This window comes from Eumetopias jubatus, unplaced genomic scaffold (assembly GCF_037043125.1).
Source record: "Eumetopias jubatus isolate StellerSeaLion01/CBP00866 unplaced genomic scaffold, mEumJub1_p1.0 scaffold_5, whole genome shotgun sequence".
Classification (NCBI taxonomy): domain Eukaryota; kingdom Metazoa; phylum Chordata; class Mammalia; order Carnivora; family Otariidae; genus Eumetopias; species Eumetopias jubatus.
In genome coordinates this window covers 41,664,005-41,689,177 of record NW_028274811.1, presented here as the reverse complement: position 1 = coordinate 41,689,177, position 25,173 = coordinate 41,664,005, and the positions used below count along the sequence as shown (strand labels likewise).

The window sequence follows — 25,173 nt, the reverse complement described above, 5'->3', positions numbered from 1 at the left end:
TTATTACATATTAATATGTAACATAGCTAAAATACTACGAATGATTAATTACTGAGCCTTAAATAAAAATAGGTGAAGTAAACAGTCTGATTCTGCTAGAAAGTATTTTTTCTTTTACAAAATTACCTTTTTCCACCTAATTTATGTCTTTAATTCTACGATTAGAAATAGGTTAAGGGTTAAGACATTAATCCCTATTAAGAAGTAAACAGAAGAGCTATTACAGTATGTTAAAAATAGATTCATGTATCACAGTAAACTCAATTACTGAAACTCAGGGAAAATAAATTTGTCAAATCTTTTTCTGAAATTAGACTTTGACAGGGAAGGTTAGAGTAATCTTCAGAACAGTAAATACTGAGGAACTCCCAGCAACAGGAGGTGAGAACATCCAAGACCATTTTTCCTAAGTCATAGTGTTTTGTTTTGTTTTGTTTTCCAGCAGGGCTTCCTATAAACATTTTCCTTCCATTTAAAAAGTTGATTCTAAAAAATCTCTGGAGCTGTGTTTACATTTTTAGAACCCTCATACTCTCAGATCTTCCCAAATACCAGCAGTTTTCTCACCTAGGAAATTCTTTAGGTTTCGTTAGCATCACTCAGTGCCTAATGTGTTCTGTACTGGTAGACCCTGCCATTCATTCAACAAACACCTGAGGATGATAAGATACTTCTGTAAGTCTTCCTGCCTGGCATGGGAAGACTGGGAAAGACACAGCCATTAACAATGTATCACTGTCTTTGTGGATTCCATATCTAGTCTTCTCTGAAATCATCATATGTGACCCTTTAATGTTTTCTTTAGTTTTATTTGCTTTGCTTTGAAAGTGCATCATTTTAAATTAATTAGACTTTTTGTGACTAAATGCAAAGAAAAATGCAAAGGTTTTCCTAGGATCTGTTGAGCTTTCTTGTTGACCATCAAATCAATAAGCAAATGTGATCTTAAGGAATGTACTTTGAGATTTCATTGAAATCTGAGATTCATTTATACAAATTTAACTTCACAATGAGTTGTCCTATGTATATTATCTATGAAAAAGTTTTGGAAAGACCTGAAGAATTGTCTTGCCTTTTGACTGGACTCCTCTGGGAGGAAGCCACAGCCTTGGATTCTTCATGTGTGATGCTAGATGGGCTGGATACAGGGGTCACCCAGGAGTCCTCTTGCTAAGTTTCCTGGTTTAGAACTCCTTTGACAAATGTGATTCCCATTTTTGGAAATAATTCACAACCATGCTGTATTTTTTATTTTTGCAAATGTCAAACATCACAGAATTGAGAAGGTAGAATAAATTTGAAGCCTGCTTGATTGTTGAGAAAATTAGAGTTCAGGTAATTGTAGAACTAGAACCATCTCCTGGGCCCAGAACTAAAACAACTTGCCACAGCTTCAATGGAAAGGGGTGCATGTGCCCCTTCAAATCACTATGTTTGTATCCTTTGGGTAAATATCTAGTAGTGCAGTTGCCGGGTCATAGGGTAGCTCTATTTTTAACTTTTTGAGGAAACTCCATACTCTTTTCCAGAGTGGCTGTACCAGTTTGCATTCCCACCAACAGAGTAAGAGGGTTTCCCTTTCTCTGCATCCTTACCAACATCTGTTGTTTCCTGACTTGTTAATTTTAGCCATTCTCACCAGTGTGAGGTGATATCTCATTGTGGTATTGATTTGTATTTCCCTGATGCCAAGTGATGTTGAGCATTTTTTCATGTGTCTGCTACCATTTGTATGTGTTCTTTGGAGAAATGTCTGTTCATGCCTTCTGCCCATTTCTTGACTGGATTTTTTTGGTTTTTGGGTGTTGAGTTTGGTAAGTTCTTTATAGATTTTGGATACTAGCCCTTTATCTGATAAGGCGTTTGCAAATATCTTCTCCCATTCCGTAGGTTGCCTTTTAGTTTTGTTGACTATTTCTTTTGCTGTGCAAAAGCTTTTTATCTTGATGAAGTCCCAATAATTCATTTTTGCTTTTGTTTCTCCTGCCTTTGGAGATGCGGCTAGCAAGAAGTTGCTGTGGCTGAGGTCAAAGAGATTGCTGCCTGTGTTCTCCTCTAGGATTTTGGTGGATTCCTGTCTTACATTTAGTTCTTTCATCCATTTTGAGTTTTTGTGTAGGGTTGTAGGAAAATGGCCCAGTTTCATTCTTCTGCATGTGGCTGTCCAATTTTCCCCACACCATTTACTGAGGACAATCTTTTCAACAAAGAAAGTTTTAAGTCAAGGCCTCACTAACTCCTACAGTGTTAGTAATGCATCTCAATTTTCAAAACTAACTTATTTTTAAAAGCTTAAACTTAACCTAAAAGACTTATAATGAAAATAAACTAGAATGAACAAACGTGAGAAATGTTCCTCTTTGAATTAGGGAACTAGGACCTTGAGTTTTCCAAAAAAAGTACATCTTCCCAATGTATTCATGGTGATGTGGCATAAAAGATCCATGTAATTTATTTAAAACTACTTTAACTCAGATAACATCATTCTGAAGTACACTACCAAAATGTTAATCGAGAAAAGCTGAAAATAGTTTTAGTTTACTCTATATCACATGCTAGAAGAAAGTTTGCATGGGAAACCACTGAAGAGGTAATTTTTTAATACAGATTTCACAAACTCATGGTCCAAAATGGGTCCCACAGCTTCCTCTAGAGTAATAATTACTTTTCACTGCTTGTTGGCTGCCTGTGAAAATTTGATTGCAATAATTCAAATGCTCCTACAAAACTAGCCATATCCACCTATGCTGTTCTGACTGCCGCAGCCAGCCCCATCACACCCATAACAATGACTCACAAACTGGCTCTCCAGGCCACTGTAAGAAGATGGGGCTGACACTCCCATGCCTTGCATCATCTGGCTGCTATACTCCCCATTGCTGGCCCCAGTTGTGGAATTCAGTGTTTGCATGCCATTTTTTTTCAACTTCCATCAGATTCAGTTTGTAATCTCAACTTTAAATTGATCCTACTGCTAATCAAAATGTCTTTATGGCAGAAGTGGACTAAAGTACCAGGCTGATTTTGGGAAAAAAAATAATTTTATCTCTAATGGAGAATTTGCAGCATCTTCTTCCAACATCTTTCATCCTGCCTTCACAGCCTGAATCATTCATCTCACAAATATGTTGAGCACCTAACATTTGCTGCTTGGAAATTTATGCTTTTCTTAATATATAAAGATGACAGACAGTCATTAGTCTATCATCAAGATATAAAATGTATTTTCTTCTAGCCTCAATGGTAAACTCATGCGGTGTTGTTTTCCAGATGCCAGTTTGAGGCCATGAGAGAGAGGAAAAGAGATCCATACAACTACCCGACCTGACCCTTGACTCATCATGAGCCAGCCAATGAGTTTTCATGCAAAAAACACAACCCTTTTATGCAGTGCCTTTAACTGTGGTTTATCGGTAGAGATTAAATTATGGAACCTCTAGCTGCATTACCAAATTTAGTCAAAGCATTTGCAATGAACTTTCTCTCTGATTCAGCAGTACTGAATTTTATTTTGTCTTTCCCGATTAAACAAAATGTCTCAACCATGACTAGGGAAGGAGGGAGAGGGGGAAATCAACCACTGAACCTTTCCAATATCGGGACAAACCTCATCTTTTCAGATTATATACCATACACGCACACACACACACACACACATGCACACACACACACATATAGTTTCTGTGTAAATAGTGTGTGTATACATTAATGCCTGAGGACTTGGAGGAGGTGATGACAGAAAAGAAAGCATGGGTTTCAGGGGCAGTCAACAATGCTCTCTGCTTATCCTGTATTGAGGTCTGCTTCCTGGCACTTCCTCTCAACTATGACAAATTCTGATGGCCCAGGCTTTGACTTTACTTCAGAACTTTTACATTTCTCATGTTGAAAATCTGTCTCCCTTGCCCATCTTCCTTCAATCTGGTTCTAATTCCTATGTTGCAACTTGATAGTCAGTACAGCGGGTAGAATAAAGAGTTACACGTTTGAAGCTCTACTGCCTAACTAGGCCTTGCAGAGGCTGGGTTGGTGGGGTGTTCTCTAGACATCACTCATAACACAGGATTGCCTCACCATGAATGGTCACTTGCAAAGATTGGGTCTGCCTAGAATTAGCGAAAAGGTTTATGGAGTTTCTATGTGGCTTATTTATTTTTTTATTTAGGTAAAATTCATATTTGTAAAATTCACCATCTGATCTGAAAGTGTGCAATTCAGTGGCTTTTAGTACATTCACAATATTGTGCAACCATCACCACAATCTAGTTCCAGAATATTTTCATCATTCATAAGGAAATTCCAAGCCCCTTAAGCTGTAACTCCCCCTGCCTCCTTTCCCCCACTCCCGGCAACCACTAATCTGCTTTCTGTCTCTATGGACTTGCCTATTCTAGATATTTCATATAAATGCAATTATATAAAATGTGACCTTTGTCTGGCCTCTTTCACTTGTCATAATGTTTTCAGGGTGAATTCATACTGTAACATATAGTGGTACTTCATTCCTTTTCGTGGCTGTATTATATTGCATTATATTACCCATTCATTATTTGATGGACATTTGGACTGTTTAGCTCTTTCGAGTACGTCGTGCCCCTGTGAACATTCATGTACCAGTTTTTGTTTGAACATCTGTTTTCATTTCTTTGTCGTCTATACCTAGGAGTAGAATTGCTGTGTCATATGGTAATTCCATGTTGAACTCTGAGGAACCTCCAAACTCTTAACAGCAGGTGTACTGTTTTACATTCCTATCAGCAATGTATGAGCGTTCCGTTTTCTCTGAATGTTTACCAAAACTTTGTTAATTTCCAATTTTTTTTATTATAGCCATCCTAGTGGATGTAAAGTGGTATTTTATTGTGCTTTTGACTTGCGTTTCTTAATTATTAACAATGTTAATTTTTTTTTTCATGTGCTTATTGACCATATGTTATCTTCTTTGGAGAAATGTCTATTCAAGTCCTTTTACCCATTTAAATTTTTATTCTATTAAAAGATTTTATTTATTTATTTGACAGAGAGAGAGAGCACAGCAGGGGGAACAGCAGAGGGAGAGGGAGAAGCAGGCTCCCCACCGAGCAGGGAGACTGATGCGGGGCTCAATCCCAGGAGCCTGGGATCATGACCTGAGCTGAAGGCAGACACCCAACCGACTGATCCACCCAGGCACCCCATCCTTTTACCCATTTTAAACATTTTTTTTTAAAGATTTTATTTATTTATTTGACAGCGAGAGAGACAGCGAGAGAGGGAACACAAGCAGGGGGAGTCGGAGAGGGAGAAGCAGGCCTCCCGCCAAGCAGGGAGCCTGATGCGGGGCTCGATTCCAGGACCCCGGCATCATGACCCGAGCCGAAGACAGACACTTGACGACTGAGCCACCCAGGTGCCCCTACCCATTTTTAAATGGAGTTTTTGTTCTTCTGTTGTTCAGTTGTAGAAGTTCTTTATATATTCCAGATACTAGACCCTTATCAGATATATGATTTGCAAACTTTTTCTCCCTTTCTGCAGGTTGTTTTTCACTTTCTGGACAGTGTCCTTTGATACTTCTGTATGAGTTGTACAGAGCTGGCCTCATGTGAAATTTGAAGGAGTGTTTTTAGTCACTTAGTCAGTGTCTCTCTCTCTCTCTTGCCTTTGCCCCCTTACACTTTTCTTCACTCACTTCCAGTTTCTTCATTTCTCTTATACTATATTCTCCAAGGACAAGGGGAAGAAAAAAAAAGCTTTCTGATAATTTTATTCACACTGGGGTGTAAATGACTGATAAGGCCTAATGACTTACCCTCCCACCAAAGGTGTCAGCATGTCAGTAACTGAAAAGAAAGCAAAGGAATTCATGAAATGTCAGACGTTGATGAACATAGTGGGCTGAGATCATGGGACACCTTTCTGTTGCTCCTGAAGTCACACTAAGTTAACACCTCCAGTTCTACTTAAAATAAGGATTCTAATCCCAGATCTGAGGTTTTACAAAGCCAATCACGTCCTCTGTAAAACTCTGTACTAAGCCTGTGGGGCTTCTATGGGCAGCCACTGTGCCAAGCACATTGGTAATTAAGCCTCAATGTGTTCTGTTCTTAAACAGTCTGTAGTTCAGATGCTTTTAGAAAATAGACACTCTCCTTGACTCTCACTTATAGGACTCCTAAGGTCACCTCTGAGCTCTCATCCTTATATATCTTCAGAGCACCATGAACTCCACTGAACATGGTTGCATTTTCTTATTCCCGAACCATATTGTCCTGGGGTTGAAATGAATCTATAGCCTCTTAGCCTTCCATACCTGCTTGGGCACCCACTGAGTCTTCTCCGTCATTCCCTGGACATTCTTCGTTTTAATATCACAGAGGCTGTTGACAGCTCTAATGATTATGCTTGAAGACAAAACCTAAATTACCCTAATCAGCCTGCTCTGAGGCTGGCAGGTATGTGGTGCTGTCACAGTGAGTTGGTGATATACAGTCTGCCGTGAATAGAGCTTTTTTCCAGCTGCTCTGGCAGGGCCACCTGCCGTCTGTGCCCCACTTCCTGCCAGGAAGCTCTGTGACCTTCAGTGGCCAATGCCAAGTGATTAGAAAACTGGTAGCATTTGTGCCAGGACCTTGGTCTCTGTGGGTTTTGTTTGCTGCGACAGAGAATCAGGAAGTTCCAGAAAACAACTACAGAGAAATTTTCTCCTTATCCAAAGATACAGGGTAAGGATTCTGCCTATATGAAGGTAATGAGAAGTAGCTCAGGGCAAATCTTTCCTTTCCCAGACTTGTGCAAATAAGATTTGGCCAACAAATCTCTCAAAATATGCAAGCACCTTTGAGCTGCTTACCCATTCAGCAATGAGAAAAGAGACAGAAGAATCTAATAAGATAAATCTAAAAGTTAAAAACCAGACCAGTTTAACAATGAATAATTGGAAAGTGAAATTTTTAAAAATACCATCCCAAAGATATGAAAACACAGGGATAAGTCTGACAAAAGATGTGTAAGATCTGTGCAAAAAAACACAACTAAATAAAAATAAAAACTGAGAAATTGAAGAAGACCAAAATAAATGAAGACATACATCATATTCATGAATCAGATGATTCAACATTGTAAAGATGTCAGTTCTCTGTAAAATGATCTATAGACTCAAAATAATCCTAATCAAAATCCCAGTAGACATCTGTAGAAATTAATGAGTTGATTTCAGAAACTTGTATGAAAGTGCTAAGGACCTAGAATAACCAAAGCAACTTTGAAAAAAGAAGAAGAAATTTGGAGGGCTAATGCTACCTGATTTCAAGACTTTGAAAGCTACAGTATGAAGATATTGTGGCAATGGTGTAAAGATAGATCAGTAGAACAGAATAGAGAGTCTAGAAATAGACCCATTCACATATGGTCAGCTGACTTTCAACAAAGTTACAAAGACAATTCAATAGAGAAAGTATAGTTTTTTCAACAAAAACGGCCGGAATAATTGGATATCCAGATGCAGAAATATGAATTTTGATCCACAGTTTGCACAATATGCAAAAGTTAACTCAAATGGATCATAAACTTAAAGTTTAAACCTACAAGAGTACAAAACTTCTAGAAGAAAACACAGGAGAAAATGTTTGTGACCTTGGGTTAGGCAAAGATATTGATCAATAAAAGAAAACACTGCCAAGTTAAACTTCATAAAAATTAAAGGCTATGCTCTTTAAAGATAACATCAACAAAATTATCAGACTAGATACAAACTGGGAGAAAATTTTTAAAATGTTTTTCCTAAAGGATTTGCATCAAAAACATGTAAAGAATGCTCAGACTCAATAATAAGAAAGCAAACAATTGCAAAAATGCATAAAAGATTTGAATAAAGTCCAAAACATTTAAAAGAAGACCATTATCACAATCAGTGTCAAGAAAGAACACACCCATACTCAGCCCTTTAGTACCATTGTCTAGAACAGCTGTAGCAGGAATAGTAACGACAAGCAGCTCTGATTTGGGGAGTGTTTCCACCCAATCCATTGTTTCACCTAAAGGTTCTCAACCTTTCCAAAGAAGATACAAAGATAGAAATAAACACATGGAAAAATGTTCAACCTCATTAGTCCTTAGGGAAGTGTAAATTAAAACTACAGTGAGATACCACTGCCTACCTATAAGAACAGCTAAAATTATTAAGACTGACCTTACCAAATGTTGATGAGAATGTAGAAGAACAGAAACTGTCATAAACTGTTCATTGGAATGTAATTTCGTACAACCATTCTAGGAAATACTTTAGCAGTTTCTTAAAGAGCTAAACTACTGAGAGATATTTTCACACCTTTGTTCATAGAACTATTCACAGTAGCCAAAAGTGGAAGCAACTCAAATATCCACGGGCAGATGAACAGATAAACCAAGTGTGATCTGTATACACAGTCGAATATTACTCAGCCTTAAAAAGGAAGAGAATCCTGTCACATGCTACAACATGAACGAAACTTGAGGATATTGTGCTTAGTGAGATAAGCCAGTCACAAAAAGACAAATACTGAATGATTTCGCTTATCTAAAATAGTCAAGTTCATACAAACAGAAAGTGGAACAGTGGTTACCAGGATTTGGGGGAGGGGGGAAAGGGAGTTGTCTAATGGATATAAAGTTTGAGATTTACAAGATGAAGTTCTGGAGATCTGTTTCATAATATGTGAATATACTTAATACTGCTGCATTTTGCACTTAAAAGTGGTTAAATTTTAAGTTGTGTAAAATTTAATGGTAAATTTCATGTTGTGTATTCTTAACCATAAAAATGAAGAAAAAGTTAAACATTCTTACTACATGATATAGTCATTCCACTGCTAGGTATTTAACTTATGAAAAATGAGAGCACTTGTCCATACGAAGACTTGTATAAAAATGTTCATAGCAGCCTTGTTCGTAACATCCAGAAGCCAGAAACAACCAAAATATCTATGAACAAATAGATGGATACACAAATTGTGCTATAAACATAACAGTTTCTGGACTTTTGGTTCTGTTCCGTTGGTTTATACATCTGACCTTATGATGGTGTCACACTGTCTTGATTACTATAGTTTTGTAGTAAGTTTTAAAATTGGGAAATATGAATCCTCTCCAACCTTGTTATTTTTCAAGATAATTACCTATTTTGGGATTGCATTAAATCTATATATCAATGTATCACTAACAATAGAAATCCAGAAGTCTCTCCCAGAAACCTCTATAAATATTAAACATGCCCTTTCATATTTTATCATTTTACTAATACAAGCCATTTTCTTTTTACTTTGTTCCTAAACTCTGGGTAATCCCTTTCATGAACTTAAAGAACTTTACTAAGTAGATTTACATCTTTCTCATTTGACATTATTTATCTTTATTACTTTCATATTTCATTAAAAACCTAGCCTTTCAGGGTCACCTGGATGGCTCAGTCAATTAAGTGTCCAGCTCTTGCTTTCAGCTCAGGCTGTGATGTCATGGCTCGTGCGATCCGGCCCTGAAGTTGGGATCCGTGCTCAGGGGGGAGTCTGCTTGAGATTCTCTCCCTCTGCCCCTCCCCCCATACATGCTCTCTCTCTTTTCCAAATGCATAAATCTTAAAGAAACAAAGCAAAACAAAACAAAACCTAGACTTTCACTTTTAGTTTCTTTAGGTTTCCCTTGGAATCTGCCACAATAGTTCTAAAAAGGAGATGGTAGTATATGGCTCTAAAGCCCACTACCAGCGTTGCTTCTTCATTGCTGTGTTGCCTTCATTTGAGACCCTTGAGGATAAGGACACTGTGGGATGAGCTATAGCAAATCCAGCTCAGATCCTGTTATGTTACTACAGAACATCCCAAGAATGCCAAATTTGTGTGTGCTAATCCTGAACTTGCACAGGCTTGCTTGGGCTTCCTGGAGAAGCCTCTTGATGGCTTCGGACCTTGCAAGTCATTGGGCTGCAAAAGGGAATAGTGACACGGGAGACAAGGACACATGGAGACCCTTTCTTAATAAAGCATTGACCTTCTCTCATCCATAACGCCGTCTGTCCTGGGTCAGCAAAGAACCCAGGACAAAGCAGTGTGCCCGACCAGGAGGCTGGAGTGGCGGAAAGGCAAGACCCCGGGGCGGGGGATTGAAGGGAGCTTCAAGGACAGAAAATTAGCCCTGTGAAGCGTGTCTCCTCCTTGCCTCTGCTATGTTGCCAAGCCAAGAAGCAACTGTGTAGAAATTGGAGGGCTTGTTGTTGGCTGGAGGTCACCAAAAATAGAAGATTCAAGAATGTTAATGTGCAAGGAGTGATGATGAAGTCCAAAACATTTAAAAAGAGGACCATTATCATAGTCAGTGTCAAGAAAGAACATGCCCACACTCAGCCCTTTAGTACCATTGTCTAGAAGAGCTGCAACAGGAAGAGTAACAACAAGCAATTCTGACTTTGGGAGAGATTCCACCCAATCCATTGTTTCACCTCAAGGTCTTCAACCGTCCCACCCCAGAATCTCACCATCATGCACCATCATTTTTACTCTCAGCCTTCAGGAGGGGAACTGTAGCCCAGGACATGGCTGACAGCTTCACTTGGAGAAGACTTACTCAGAGCCCTCTAAAGTATGTGGTCTTTGCTTTCCCTGAAGTGGTTTGCCTGCCAGGCTTCTGTGGTCCCAAAACAGTGGTATCTGCTAACCCTGTATTCACCTAAGGGGGCATGTTGTCTCTACTCTGGACTAATTTCCATGCCTGTCCTGCTGCCCAGTTACCTCCCCCTTTTAAGGACCTCAATTTCCTCCTCAAGAGGTTGGCCTAAGTTGGCTGTTAAGTTCTTTGCACATCGTGTGTCCCATGACATTTGGAAAGTACTTGGCTTGGGATCTCGTGCCAACTATTGCCTGCTCTTACCAGAGCTTTCCCCACTTTAGGTGCCCAGACCAAAGACCTTGAAGCCATCCTTGATTCTTCTCTCTCTCTCACACACATCCTTTGTCTAATCCAGCTGCTGATGCTGTCAACTCCACCTTTAAAATGTATCCCACATCTGGGGCGCCTGGGTGGCTCAGTCGTTAAGCGTCTGCCTTTGGCTCAGGTCATGATCCCAGCCCCGTATAGGACTCCCTGCTCGGCAGGTAGCCTGCTTCTCCCTCTCCCACTCCCCCTGCTTGTGTTCCCTCTCTCGCTGTGTCTTTCTCTGTCAAATAAATAAATAAAATCTTTAAAAAAAAAATGTATCCCACATCTAAACACTTTTAACCACCTTCATCCCCCTAACCTTCATCTCTCACCTGCAGTATTGCCCCAGCCTCACCATTGGTCTTTCTACTCCTGCCCTCTTTGGTGAATTCTCAACTTTGCAGCCAGAGTGATCCCATTACAGTGTGCGTCAGATCACATCACTCCTCCACTTAAAACCCACCAAGCCCCCCTATTTCACTCCGAGTAGAAGCCAAACACTTTCCAGAGCTTTTAAGGCTCCTGCCTCAGGGCCTTTGCACTTGCTGTTTTCCTTGCTTCTACACTTTATGCCAAATGTCCACATAACTCACTCCCTTACCTCCCTTGAGAATTTATTCAACTGTCACCTTCTTATTTGGGTCTACCATGGCAACCCAACTTAAAATGGCAATGCCCCCTACATTCCCTATCCCTCAGCCCTGCTGTACATCCTCCATAGTACTTCTATCACACCATGTGTTGCATTTGTTTTCTCCCTACCTCAATTAGAATATTTGATCAATGAGAACAGGGATTTTTGTTTCTTTGCTGCTGTATCCCCAGTGCTTAGAACATAGTCTGTTGTTCTTGGAAGACACTTGGAAGGCTCTGAGAACTATTTAACTGGATTAATGAAATGAGGAACTGCAAGTTCTTTCTTGCATGGAAGTATGGAGGTAGAGCAGTTTATACTTTCCTTCCCTCATTCCTCAGTCTCATTCCCTTATCTTAGCTTACATTTGCTGCTCATTTCTTAAACCTGATATTTCTTGGAAGTGGCATGAGGAGGGACCACATTCCAGTGGCAGTCTGCAGGGCTAGTCCTTGGACTAGAAGTATACCTCATATTACATAACACTGCATTTCTCTAGTGACAAATTCACTCCAGCCTCTCTTCTGTGTCTTGAACTTATTTGGATGGCTGGCATTCTTAGCTCATGTTAGAACTTGCCTGTTTGAGAAGCCAAAATTGAGATTTGGGGTTCAATATTTTGAAAGTCCATGACAAATACCCAAATAAATCCATCCAAAATGAGCTTCCAGTTCTCTTTAATTTTGAACTTCAAATCCAAAACGTCTTTTGAACTTCCAAGTGGAGAGGTTCAATAGGCAGTTAGGTATATGTGCCAAAGTCTGTGAGGAATGAAAAAAAAAAAAAAGGTCTGTTAAAAGAGTCATAATGATGAGAGCCTATATGTAGAAACTTGAGGTTGAATCAGATGTAAAAAGTATTTATATCTCAATTACTCCCTCCCTCCCTCACTCTTTCATTCATTTATTCACTCAATATCCATGTGACACAGTCTCTTCATGGAGTAACCTTCAAACAAACACAGCAACCAAAACTAAACTTAAAAATGATTTTTACTTTTATTTAAATTCAATTTAATTAACATATAATGTATTATTAGTTTCAGAGGTAGTATTTAGTGATTCAGCAGTTGCATATAACACCCAGGGCTCATTCCATCAAGTGCCCTACTTAATGCCCATCGCCCAGTTACCCCATCCCCCTCTCACCTCCCCTCCAGCATCCCTCAGTTTGTTCCTTATACTTAATAGTCCCTTATGGGTTTGATTAGAGAAGAGGACCCAGAAGATCCATGAAGCATCCCACCCCCCCAGCTTCCCTCTCTTGCTCCTAGGGAGGCTACCACACACCTGGAAAATGAGTTCTTCTTTCTCTCACATTGGGATTTCCTGGTGAAGAAAATTCCCCACTTCATTATATGTTACAATGACAAAGAGAGACAGTGAACCAATAGTTGTAAGTAGCTCAGAACTCCTATGGAGATATGAAGAGAGTTATGCTCTGAAACAGAAGTTCTCAACACGAGCTACATATTACCACCAGCCATTTTATCTGTTCTTTAGCATGGAGGAGTTATGCCCAAAAGAAGAACATTCCTGATTTCCCACAAAGCCATATAAGAAATGACCTAAAGAAACGATGAGAGACTCTGGACTCCAGGAACCAAACTGAGGGTTACAGAAGGGAGGGGGTGGGAGTTGGGGTAACTGGGTGATGGGTATTAAGGAGGGCACATGTGGTGATGAGCACTGGGTGTTATATGCAACTAATGAATTGTTGAACACTACATCAAAAACTAATGATGTATTATATGTTGGCTAGTTGAACTTAATAAAAAAATAAAAATAAAGTAGCTTCTAGAACACATAAAAAAAAAGAAAGAAAGAAAACACACCATCATATAGAGCTGGTCCTACCTCGGGACTGATTGGGTATGTACCTAACAAAGGAATAGGTCTTTTCACTTCCCTGAGTAGATACAGATTTAGTTTGCAATTTTTGCACATGTAACTACTGTGTTTGGGATTAATACCTCAGGACCATACCTCAGGACCCCTCAAAAGGAATGCTAATGAATATAATTCCACCTTGGGGTGCCTGGGTGGCTCAGTCAGTTAAGTGTCTGCCTTCGGGCTTAGGTTGTGATCCCAGAGACCCAGGATCGAGCCCTGCATCGGGCTTCCTGCTCAGCGGGGAGCCTGCTTCTCCCTCTGCTCCTCACCTAGATCACTCTCTCTTGCTCTCTCGCACTTTCTCAAATAAATAAATAAATAAAATCTTAAAAAAATGCATATATATAATTCCGCCTTGACTTTGAGTTTTCAGAGATAAAACCAAGACCCTCTGGGGACAGAATACTGGAACTATCCCATAAAAAGGTGTTCATCCTGAACAGTTACGCTATTTGGTGAGACAAGAGGTAGAAAATATCACATTAACAAAGAAAATGCAGGATTTGACTTTCATATTACTAAAAGCTACAGGAAAGAATGACCTTTATTACACTTTTCCCCATCTTCTGAGGAGCAGGGGCCATATCTCCGTAATAATTTTAACCCTCACAGCCTCTGAACAGAGTTTTGTTCATAGTATAATCATGTCCGGGCCACAGTTTGATTGGTGTGAAAGTCTCCATCCCCCCCTCCTTCTAAACATTTTTTTGTTTATCTTCAGCTTTTGTCTTTGTCTTCCAATCGCTAATGGTTTGGGAGAATTAATGGCCCAGGAGATAAACAGGTTTTGTTTCCGAGCATAACGGCTTTATGGTCCTGCCAACGAATTCTTTTTCTACACTATGTATTTCCCTCTTTTGCTGATGATGAAAATGATGCTTGCAGGAAATATTCATCTTCTCGTATGCCTTATGCAAGTCATGAGGGAAAGAGAAATTAGAATGACCTTAAATCCTTGCACCATATTGTGTCTTTACTTCAACCATTATGGTATCAGGGGACAGGGGAGAAGGAGGGGAAAGTTGTTAAAATCACGTGAACTTGGAGTAGAACTCGCCAACATAAACATCTTTTGAATTTCTTCTTTACTCTGAAATGAATCATTTGAAACAAGTCACTCTGTCATAACACATATTTTGTTTTACCAGGCCAAAGAGAAGAGATTTATTTTCAAACTGGAGCAGGAATTTGGGGTCACAAACAAAGCTTAGAAGTGTTTAGTGCTCCCAGAACATTTGATGCCACCTCTTCGAATTCATATAGTCAATAAAATATGTATATTCAACTCATCTAGTCCATATATTTTAAAGAAGCTCACCTTTGTATATGCCTCTGTATATACACATGCAAGCATTAACTCCTAATCAGTTGCCTTGAGGGATGGATGGGATACTGATGGAGCTGCTTTCACTAGAAAATATTTGCAAGGTAACTTCGCTTTTGAAATAGTAGAGAGAGAAAGTAATTTTCTTTTATTTTGTAAGTATTTGGGTACTTGTTATGAAACAGATACTTGGAGATATGGATAAGACATGATATGTGGCCGTGAGGAGCTTTTATCTGAGCTGGGCCTTGGAGCATGGGTAGGAGCTAGCCAGAAGGAAGGAAGAAAGGGTATTCGGGGCGGGGTGGAAATAGCACGTTCAATGACCCAGAAATGTGAAAAACTCTAGAAAGTTCCAAGAGGAAGGAGATCTTCAGAGTAATTGGAACACTTGATTCATATAGGAAAAGATGGAAGTCAAGTCTAAGATGATGAATCAGGAGGCAGCAGAGTATAGTGGTTGACAGCACAGTCTGGCCCGAGGTCAACTCCTGGCCTCTTCATTGAATAGCCTTACTATCTGCACCTTTTTCCCTCATCTGCAAAATTAGGATGATAATAGTATCTCATGGGGGCTGAGAATAGTGCCTGGCCTGATTTGCCAAATTAAAGCAACAGTTTATCCTGAGATGATGAGGACTAATGCTAAAATGATGTCAGTGGGAAAGAAAGGAAAGGCCAATAGCAAGAGATGTTTCTCAGGTGTATTTAAAAGGCTTCTCAAATGACTGGATTGGGGTGGGTGAGGAATAGAACAGGAAGGAAAAGGTCAAGAATGGCAATCGTGTTTTTAACTTGAGAAACCCTAGATGGTAGGGCCTGTGGTTGAGGTCAGAATATAGAAGGTGGAGATCTATTTCTGTCATGTTGTGTTTAAGGTTCCCACATACCAACCAGGTAGAGGCCTCTGTTAGAAATTAGTAATAAGAGTTTTGGAGTTTGAGAAATAATAAAAATAATAAACACAGTTGTCAGTACAGAAATGGTCATTGAAGTCAAAAAGGAACTTTAAAATGTGAGTATGTAGAGCAGGTTTTCTCAGCTTTGGTGCTATTAACATTTTGAGGTGGCTAGTTCTTTGGAATGCTGGGGGGTGGGGGGCTAGCCTGTACATTCCAGGATGTTGAGCTATATCCCTCACCTCCACCCACTAGATGTCAATGGCTCTTTACCCCTTTGTCAACAAACAAGGATGTCTCCAGATATCACCAAAAGTCCTCCCCCATCCCCAGGGCAGGGAAGGTGGTGGAGACTGGTCCCTTGTTGAGAACCTCCGGTGCGCAATAATGATGGTGGAGGGGGAAACTTGGGCAAATTATGTTCAGTTTCTGAATACATTAATTGCAAATAATTGTAGAAGTAACATAGATATTGTTGTAAGAGGCATTCTGAAGCAGTCAAATGCTGAGCAAATGGTACTTATTATGATTAGCCAAAGTTGAAAAAATCCATGTGTGTTATAGGTGAAACGGTGGGATTTTGGGGAGCCTTTCTTGTTATGGGAGTGGTTTGGGTCACTACAAAGAATATTCATCCATCTTCCCTAGTGTGGGCAGTTCCTCCTCACCTCACACACATGCTCAATTTCAGATGGCGAAGCCAAGGCTCCAAATCCTAAATTGCTCTTAGCCAAGGCTGCATTGGCCATTTAGCTGGATGAAGTATTTTAAGTCCCTCTTGTATTCTCAGCTTCTCAATTCTTTCTGCTCCTCCTCTATCCCCAGTAGGGCAAACCGATGCTAATGTCAGACAGCATGTCCACGGCGATTCATGAATCTTGGTTGTCATAGTTGCTGAACATGAGATTTGTGATATCATATATCTTGGTGTTACTAGGAAATATTTTAAAAAGGCAAACAAAAACAAAGTCAGACCCTGGGTCCTGGTTTTCAACAGCAATAACTAATTCCCTGTATTCTCTTTCACACTGGGCCCTTTTCCACATATAGTTCAGCTATATCTCAAAGGAGGGGCCTTAAGGACCAAACGGCTCCTGTAAATCAAGGAACTACCTGTAGAAAATGGCATAATCTCTATCTAGAAACTATTCCCCACAGCCTTTTGCCTTGGAGAATAATCATTAGTGAAGCTGGAACATTGCTCTTCTTATTTTAAATCCGTTTCTCCTCTTGGATGTACCTGAAAGTTGTTGGTCTTTTTGTGTGTTTTTTGTTTGTCTCTTTATTTTTCTCCCCCCACTTCCCAACCAAATAATCTCAAGGAGCAGAGATATACTGCCTGGAACTGAGAGTCACTGTTCACTCAACCAACAAAATCTGGCCTCCAGCTAAGGTCGAAGGCAACTGGCTGTGAGTGCCTCAACCTGTTGAACCTGCAAAGGCCCCACCTCCCACACCACTGGCCATCGCATGGAAAATTCCTGGGCACAGAAGGGTCAGCCTACGGACAAGGAATCAGCCAGCCATGCTCCTCTGGGCACAAGGACCTTGGCGTCTGGCCAACCACTGTCATTAAAAGTGGGGGCTTTTATGTTAGTTTTTCTTAAGTTCATGTTTCGGGCAGCTTTTTATTATGATGTGATTTTTTTTTTCCCCCAAGGCCAGGCCTCCACCCTCACATCTTTGGTGGAATGTGTTAATAATTTGCTCTAGGGAGATGAAAGCCTCTTTGATACAAGTAGAATAAACACATGGAACACTGCTCAAAGGTCTAATTTCCACAATAGGAGCCCAGTTTGGGGACTGAGAATTGGACAGAGAGAACAGTCTCATTTCTGAATCACTTTTCTCCCCCAGTGTCCCTCCTTTGCCTCTGCGGCTCTTTCCTGACTTGTCCAGCTTAGGACAATGCCGGCCTGTGCTCGAGGACTCTTCAGACAGTCGGCAGCCAACAAAGGCCATCACTAACTGTTGTGGTAAATCCCAACACAAGTCCTGAAACAGACTGTAAAGGCAATTTCCTTCTGCATGGGGTTACTTTGTGTGAGCCAAGGATCTTTCTAAGTGCTAAATTAAGACTTGCTTCGTGAAATCATAACATATTAGAGTGGAAAAGACATCACTGAGTCGAACCTCTTCATTTTATAGATGAGGATGTGAATGCCCAGGAAGATTACATGACTTGTCTAGAATCACACAGGTCTTCCAAATCCCAGCATGGCTTGTCCTCAAGACTTGTGCTGTTATCATCCCATGGTTCCCAAGGACGGGGCAGAAGTCAAAACAAACAAACAAACAAACAAAAACCCTTTTCAGGATTTCTCTAACTGCCTCTTTCTGTGCCCATCACCATTCTGAGGTGCTTCTCCCACCAAACTCTGGACACCACCTCAGGAGCCCATGAGCTCTCTAGAATCTCACTCAGTTGCTTGATCTCGGTGGTCTGGCACGCTGGAGGTGTCTTACTCCTGGTTCTCCAAAGCCTGCATCCTACCCCCTCAAGTCCCTGTTTTCTGAAGCCAAATGAATTCCCCAAAAGCCATCCCAGCAGATAGTGAGTCAATGTACTACGCATCTCAGACCCCAGGCAATTCATAGAAATTCCTCTCCATTCATAGAAATTCATCTGAACATCCTGAAGCCAGCCTGAAGAAGGCTTGAACATGGCTGTGGTTAGTATGTCTTGGTGACCTTTGTACTTGAGGCTCTTTGAAGTTTTGTTTTGATATTCACTCATTGGTAGGTTTGAGCACTTCAGAGGAGTTGGTTTGAAGGCAACTCATAGTCTGGTGGAGAGTCCCAGTTAAGGTTTCCAGAGGCCAAGGTCCAGGAAATGCTATCAACTATGCTTGACCTTATGAAGCTATGTAACCTCCCTGTGCTCTGCCTTCCCAACTATAAAATGGGGTTAAAACCTGCTCTAGGGGCGCCTGGGTGGCTCATTCGTTAAGCATCTGCTTCGGCTCAAGTCATGATCCCAGGGTCCTGGGATCGAGCCCCACGTCGGGCTCCCTGCTCGGCGGGAAGCCTGCGTCTCCCTCTCCCGCTCCCCCTGCTTGTGTTCCCTCTCTCGCTGTGTCTCTCTCTGTCAAATAAAGAAATAAAAAATAAATAAATAAATGAATAAATCTTTAAAACCTGCTCTAACAATTCTCAGGATTGATGTGAATCTAATTATACAATAGATATTAAAGTACTTCTTTCAGCAACTGGATAGAAAAGAGTCTTATTATTTATGGTGGGCTATTTTTCATCTAATAATCTTATGGATTCATAAGCAATGGATAAACAGTCTTACTTCTGGTGCCTATTTCATTAATGGCAGACACCTACTTTAAGCTTCATTCCATGCAGCACGAATTCATGTGTTTTTCTACATTATTATGATGACTTTTCTATGCAAAGGTCTGCAAGACTTTTTTTTTCCTGAGGCACCCAAATATCCACTTTTCGGCCACTTTGATCCAAAGGTTATTCCATCATTTCCTTTCCAAAGCTTGAGACATGACAGGAATCCTCTTTTCATCCAAATTGTGTAGCTTTGATCTTCATTATCTTAACATTCAAAATATATAGATTTTTTTAATCATCAAAGTCATAAAATGTGTTTTGGCCCAGACACCTCAAGAGATTGAGTTTACTTACTCAGTTTCTCTGTCAGATTTTTCCTCTGTAGCCGTCTCCCTGAGTGTCCTGAGGCTGCATTCCTCAGCGACGTCCTCCTCCTCAACTGCTGTCTTCCTTATCCCTCTCCCTCAACGCCGTGCTCTTAGTCCTTTCTAGAACACAGAGGTCAAGGATTATTTGAGAAAAAAATCCCACTTATGGGCCAATTGTTTAATTCTTTATGGCTTCATTTCATCTCAAAAACAGCAATTACTTTGTGTTTCTAAATTGATACCCTTTCCAAAGTTGCAATGTCCCTGAGAAAAATTAGCAGTGCTCTTAATCCACTGGGACTTAGTGGCCTTTTGACCCCTAATACTTGGCAGCCATGACAGTTTGAAACTTCTTACTGAAATCAGCTCCTTGACCATTTATGTTCAACAAAATAGTAATACTTTTTATTCTGTCCCCGAATCATACCCTTGCTACATGTGCTTTGAGAATAAACTTCCTTCCTCAGTTACCCCCGTGGAGAAAGGACCCACAACATGCTGCTCTTCAGAGCCTCAGAAACCTAGGTGCTGAGGTGCCAAATAGGTAGGGAGAACAAAAGGAAGTCACCAAGAATGCACCAGAAAGAGAGACAGGTAGCTTCTCTTGACCCAGCTGTGGAGTTGCCTCTGAAGCGCTGGGAAAACCAGTCATTTGTTCGTGTGTGCTGCCTCTACCCACGCTGTGTACTCCAAGCTGCCAAGCAAAACGGTGTGTGGTTTCTAAATCCAACTCAGTGAACTCCAGGCTCCCGATTAGCTTGAGATTAATTAGGGATGTCCCACAGAAACAGAGAAATCCCACTGACCTCCAAAGAGGGTGTGTGAATTCATTCTTGCTTTTTAGCTTGCTTAAAAGAGACAAAGCGTTCTGTAAAATGTTAACAAGGTCCAGCCTTGGGGATTTACAACTGTTTACCCCGAACCGTTGCTCCCGCTGCTAGTATGTCTTGTCCCTTGCCCAAGTCCTGCCCTTGTCTCATCGTCCCCTGACCTGATACAATACAAGAATGTCAATATGATGACCCTAATAATGGTCCCTTTGTGTTCATATCATTGCTTTTCACCCAAAGATCCTTCAGCCCATAAACTCACAAAGCCAGGATCCCACTGACATCTGTATCAGCCTGCCGTGCTTCTGGAACGTGGAACACAGGCGTGTTAATTCATATGAGACTGATGATAGACTACATTTTTCCCGCGTGTGGCACTGCAGGAGTTAAGTGACTAGTGTGAGACCAGAGAGGGAATAAATTGTGGCAGAATTCAGCCTGTTTCACAGTAAGCTCTGTCTGTGGAGTTATCTTCAGAAGTCACCCTCTGGTAAGCACCAGATAAATTCTGTTGATACTCACTATTAATTGATAACTAGCTGGGACTTTCCACTACAAGAAAATGGTAAAACAATAGCATTCCTTTGACCTGTACTTTTCTTCTGAATCAAATTAACTCTGGGGCCAGCCCTTCGAGGCAGTCAAGTGCCTTCATTTGTTCAATATGAATTTATTAAGTATCTGCTTCCTTTAGGGCCTCATATATGGGCAAACAAAAGTACCTTCTTGCAAGAAACTAGGTGTCTCACTGGAAAGAGAAAAGATCCAAATGTGGAAATAATAGTTCCAGGCAGTACACAATTAAATGCCAGAACGGGTCGCTCACTTAATGGGTGCCGCGGGGTCCCCAAGAGAGAAGAATGAACGGGAGACAAAGAGGTCTGGGAAAATTCACAGAAGAGTAGACACATTTCTGGGATTTAATGAACGATTAAAACTTACACAGTGAGCTGGGGAACAGACCAGTGTTCTAGGCAGGAAGCACTACTGAACATACCACGTCTTTACAACCGCCTAAACAAAATTTGGGTAAGGTGAAACAGAGCCTAGTAGTGGGGGTCACCTGACTGCTGGCCTGTGGCCAGGGAACTGGTGATCTGGTCTCGCTCTCAAGTTGGTCAGGGCCTGGTGCACTCCAAGGCTGAACCACACTCTCCTCAGCAAGCCGTGCCTACCAACCCAAGGCCCTCTGAGTCTCTGTAGCATCTCCCATCCAAACCTAGCCGCTGCTTCATCATCCTTCATGTCGCCACAGAGGGCCCCAGGAGGTTCACAGGCTTTTCCCACAGAAACCAGGGCACAAAACCTCAGGGCCTCCACTGCCTGAGTACTTTATACTGCAGACTGGTTTAGTGGCAGCTGGAAAGTTAGTTTCTTTCTGGGACCCTAAGAAAGTGAAAGCCAGCTTTCTTTGCCATCAGCCCTCCCTCTACCTATTCAAATACCTCCTAGGCCACAAAGGCTTTTTTTTATCTGACTCTTCCCTGCCCCCACCCCCTGTCAGGAGCAGGACTCTCCCCCTGCATCCTATCACTCTCCCACCATAAAACAGCAAATTCATGGCCTTATGGTCCTGGAAGAATGATTCTTTTCTACCCCATGGGAAGAACCAATAGAGTGTCTGAATCTTGGTTTCTTAAAGGAGAAAGATAACTTGTTTTCTTGAAAATCTACTCTCAAGACAGTAGCCTTAAAAATAAGTTCTATTTTGGACACCAGCAGCTGACTATTACCAGAGTTTTTATAATTGGAAAAGTCTTATTTTTTTTTATCCAGCCCCTCCCATTTCATCACTCCCCCGCTGAGGCCTACTTACAAAGATACCACCACTTTTGAGCATGCCTAGTCAAAAGGAGAAAATAAAGAAGTCCAAAAGCAAGAAAATAGCACATTCGCATTTTCCAAAGTTTTAAATGACATATGGAAGGAAAGTTAACAAGATTTCTTAAACTAATCCAGCCCCAGTGAGATTTCTGACACACGGAAACTTGGTCTACCTAGTCATCCAAACACCTAAGTGTTTGTTTTCTGTAACATGAAAGCTACATAGGAAATTATGCAAACCATTTGGAAAGAACATGTTCCTTCAGCAGAATGGGCCCTTTCCTTTCCAGATCTAACTTTTGCTTTTAGGTAACTTGTTTATGTTCCAAAATACCTTCAGTGTTAGGAGCACAATAGCCATCAAGACTTATTTTTAGATAGCACCACCCTATATTCTGAGACTCTTTTCACTCTGCTTTACCAAGAGATCTTATCTATTACGTTTAATCTGTCCACAGACTACACAAACACCTGATTCACAGCCCTTTGGCAATTACTGGTCTAGTGGTGACCACAATCTATAGAAAATTTTAATGAATCATAATTGAGTCTCTGAAATATCTAGGCCTCTACATAAAATTCAGTTCAGACTAATCAACTGCCATGGATTGAACTGTGTCCCCCACAGAATTCTTATGTTGAAGTCCTAACTCCCAATGTGACTGTAGTTGGAGATAAAGCTTTTAGGATGTAATTAAGGTTAAATGAGGTCATAAGGGTAGGGGTCCTATTCTGATAAGATTGGTAGCCTTACAAGGCTCTCCTTCCTCTCTTTCACATGTAAGAAGGAAAGGCCCTGTGAGGACACGGTGAGAAGGCAGCCATCTACAAACGAGGAAGAAAGCCCTCACCAGACCCTGCTAGAACCTTGATTTGAACTTTCCAGCGTCTAGAACTGTGAGTAAATAAAGTTACGTTGCTTAAGCCATCCAGCCTGTGGTATTCTGTGGCAGCCAGACTAATACACTAATCAACACGCAGGATAAGAAAGTTTGTTCAGGACAGAAAGAAGAAAGGAAGGAAGGAAGGAAGGAAGGAAGGAAGGAAGGAAGGAAGGAAGGAAGGAAGAGAGAGAAAGTTTTATTCAGCATCATCTTCAAAAATGGTCTTAAATACCATATTAGAAGTGTGTGTGTGTGTGTGTGTGTGTGTGTGTGTGTGTGTGTGTGTGTAGAGAAGATATTTTATTTTGCTCTGAAGTATGCTCCTGGATTTGTAAACATGTTTACTGAGAGTAAACTGTCGGTGGTTTCTGCATGTTTATTTTGACTGACTGTCGGAACACAGCAGTTTCTGGAATAGAGCTGGGGAGTACGTACTAGCCTAGTATCAAGTGTTGCTACAGCTTTTTTGCAAATCATCTCTATGAACTTTAGATAATTTGAGTTAAAATATAAGGAATACTGTGGGTTACTCTTAGGATGTTGATAGTAAAGAGGCTCATTCATTTATTTTAAAAAGAAAGAGGTAACAATTGGGGCAATTAGAAAGGGAGTTCTCCTTTCCTTGTTTCTAGTTTTTAAAAAAAGCGTGTATATGGTTGTACGTTTAGTTGGAACTAATACCTTTAGCTGCTTTACCTCTAGTAAGCCTCACAACAACCTGAGGAGGCAGATACTATGCTGCCTCTGCCACTTACTATTCACATGACCTTAGGCAAGTACTTTAAACTGGTTTTGCCTCAGGTTCCACACTTGGAAAATGGGGACAATATTAATACCTTTCTGTAAGGTTGTTGCGAAGATTACATGCAGTAATATATGTAAAGTCTATAGAACAATATCTGGTATAGAGTATCAGCTCAATCAGTGGTAGGCATGTCAGCATTATCATTACTATTATTTTTATTATAATGGTTATGTTATAGATCTGAAAGAGAAGTCTCAGAGCAATCAAGGGTCCTGCCTGAAATCACGTAGCTAGTAGATGACAGATCCAAGGTTCAAATCCAGATCCATCTGATGTCCAAGTCCGTGCTCCACATCGCCCACCACCTTACCCTGTCCAACCAACTGGACATGGGCACTGTGCTCTTTCTTACGAACACAGAGCTGAAGAATACTCAGTTGACTAGAACTCTTGTCTTATTCAGCAGAGGAGTCCTTGCTTATTGGACAAGAGCTGGACCTTTCCTTTCAGGGGTCAGCAGCTTGGGTCACTGCCTCAGAGCAGCAGTGCAGAGCTGCCTTAATCTTTCTCTGTCTGGCTTGCCCCCTCCCTTCTCCTCACCCCACCTCCTGGATGCTGATAAATCAAAGCAATAGCAACAAAATGGAAAGACTAAATACATATTTCTTTAAGGATCATATGAGAGGGGATTTTTCTTTTTCATTAAACATTTGATAACGACATCTTAGGCTTTTTGATGTTACTTTCCCATATTTTGGACTGGATGAAAGTATGTGACTCATAGAAATGACCATGGGAGGAAAAGCAAATGAGTCACCTTGCCCAGCCCATCTGGAGCTTCCCGTGGCCATGCCCCTGGGAGCAGCATCCCTGAGGGCCAATCCAGCCAGCACTCCTCATGCAGCAGTGGGGGCTGCATAGGACAAGGGTTTCTTCCGGAGACATTGGAATCTCAGAAAAGGAGTGAGTCAGGGAAAGTTAAACATCAGAGCCTGAAGGAGTTACCCTGTAACTTTTCCAAAAAACATTTACTGCTGTCAGCTTAGGGGTTTCTTGTCCATGTTTCATCACTTCCAATTCCCAGGTACACCCCCACGGCAGAACTCTCTCTCCTCAGTGCCATACACACTTCAAAGAGTTGCCGTCCATGGTACCCTCCTGCCCTTTTGAGCAAGCTCAAGGCACTTAGATTTGTGTATCTTTCCAACAGATAAATCTCTGTTCCCTTTATTGTTTTTATTGCTCTTTTGGAATCTGTCCAGCATGTATCCTTCTGGTACCAAAGTGCCCTGGTTAAGCCCACACTCCTGGCCTCGGTGTCTGGGAGTTGCAGAGAGAATTGCTACATCCCTCAGCCCACTTTGCCTCAGGTCTTTTGAAACTTCCTCCTTTTAGTCATCTAGTGAGGGAACCACATTTAAAAACCTAAGCTGCTGTCCATTTTTGTGCAACCTGAGTCTCTCTCTTGGTGTGCTGTTTCTCTACGTTCATGCCTTGTTTTTCTCAGTTCCAGCTTTCATGCCTGGGAGACCTTGAACTTGAACTCCTGCAGCCCC

At 41.0% G+C, this 25,173-nt stretch overlaps 1 protein-coding gene across 9 annotated transcripts in view; it reads left to right on the top strand.

Moving 5' to 3' along the window:
* The window catches only part of ANKRD55 (ankyrin repeat domain 55), a 491,618-nt gene that overhangs the window by 281,471 nt on the left and 184,974 nt on the right, over positions 1-25,173 (top strand). For 7 of the 9 annotated variants that reach the window (XM_028119119.2, XM_088023315.1, XM_088023311.1 and 4 more), the window contains one exon: positions 22,777-22,885. The exons of 1 other annotated variant lie outside the window; for it this stretch is intronic. The gene's annotated coding sequence lies outside the window, so the exon portion shown is untranslated. Of the gene's footprint in view, positions 1-22,773; positions 22,886-25,173 lie in introns of all 9 variants that reach the window. One more of the 9 variants, XM_028119118.2, reaches the window with a different exon arrangement.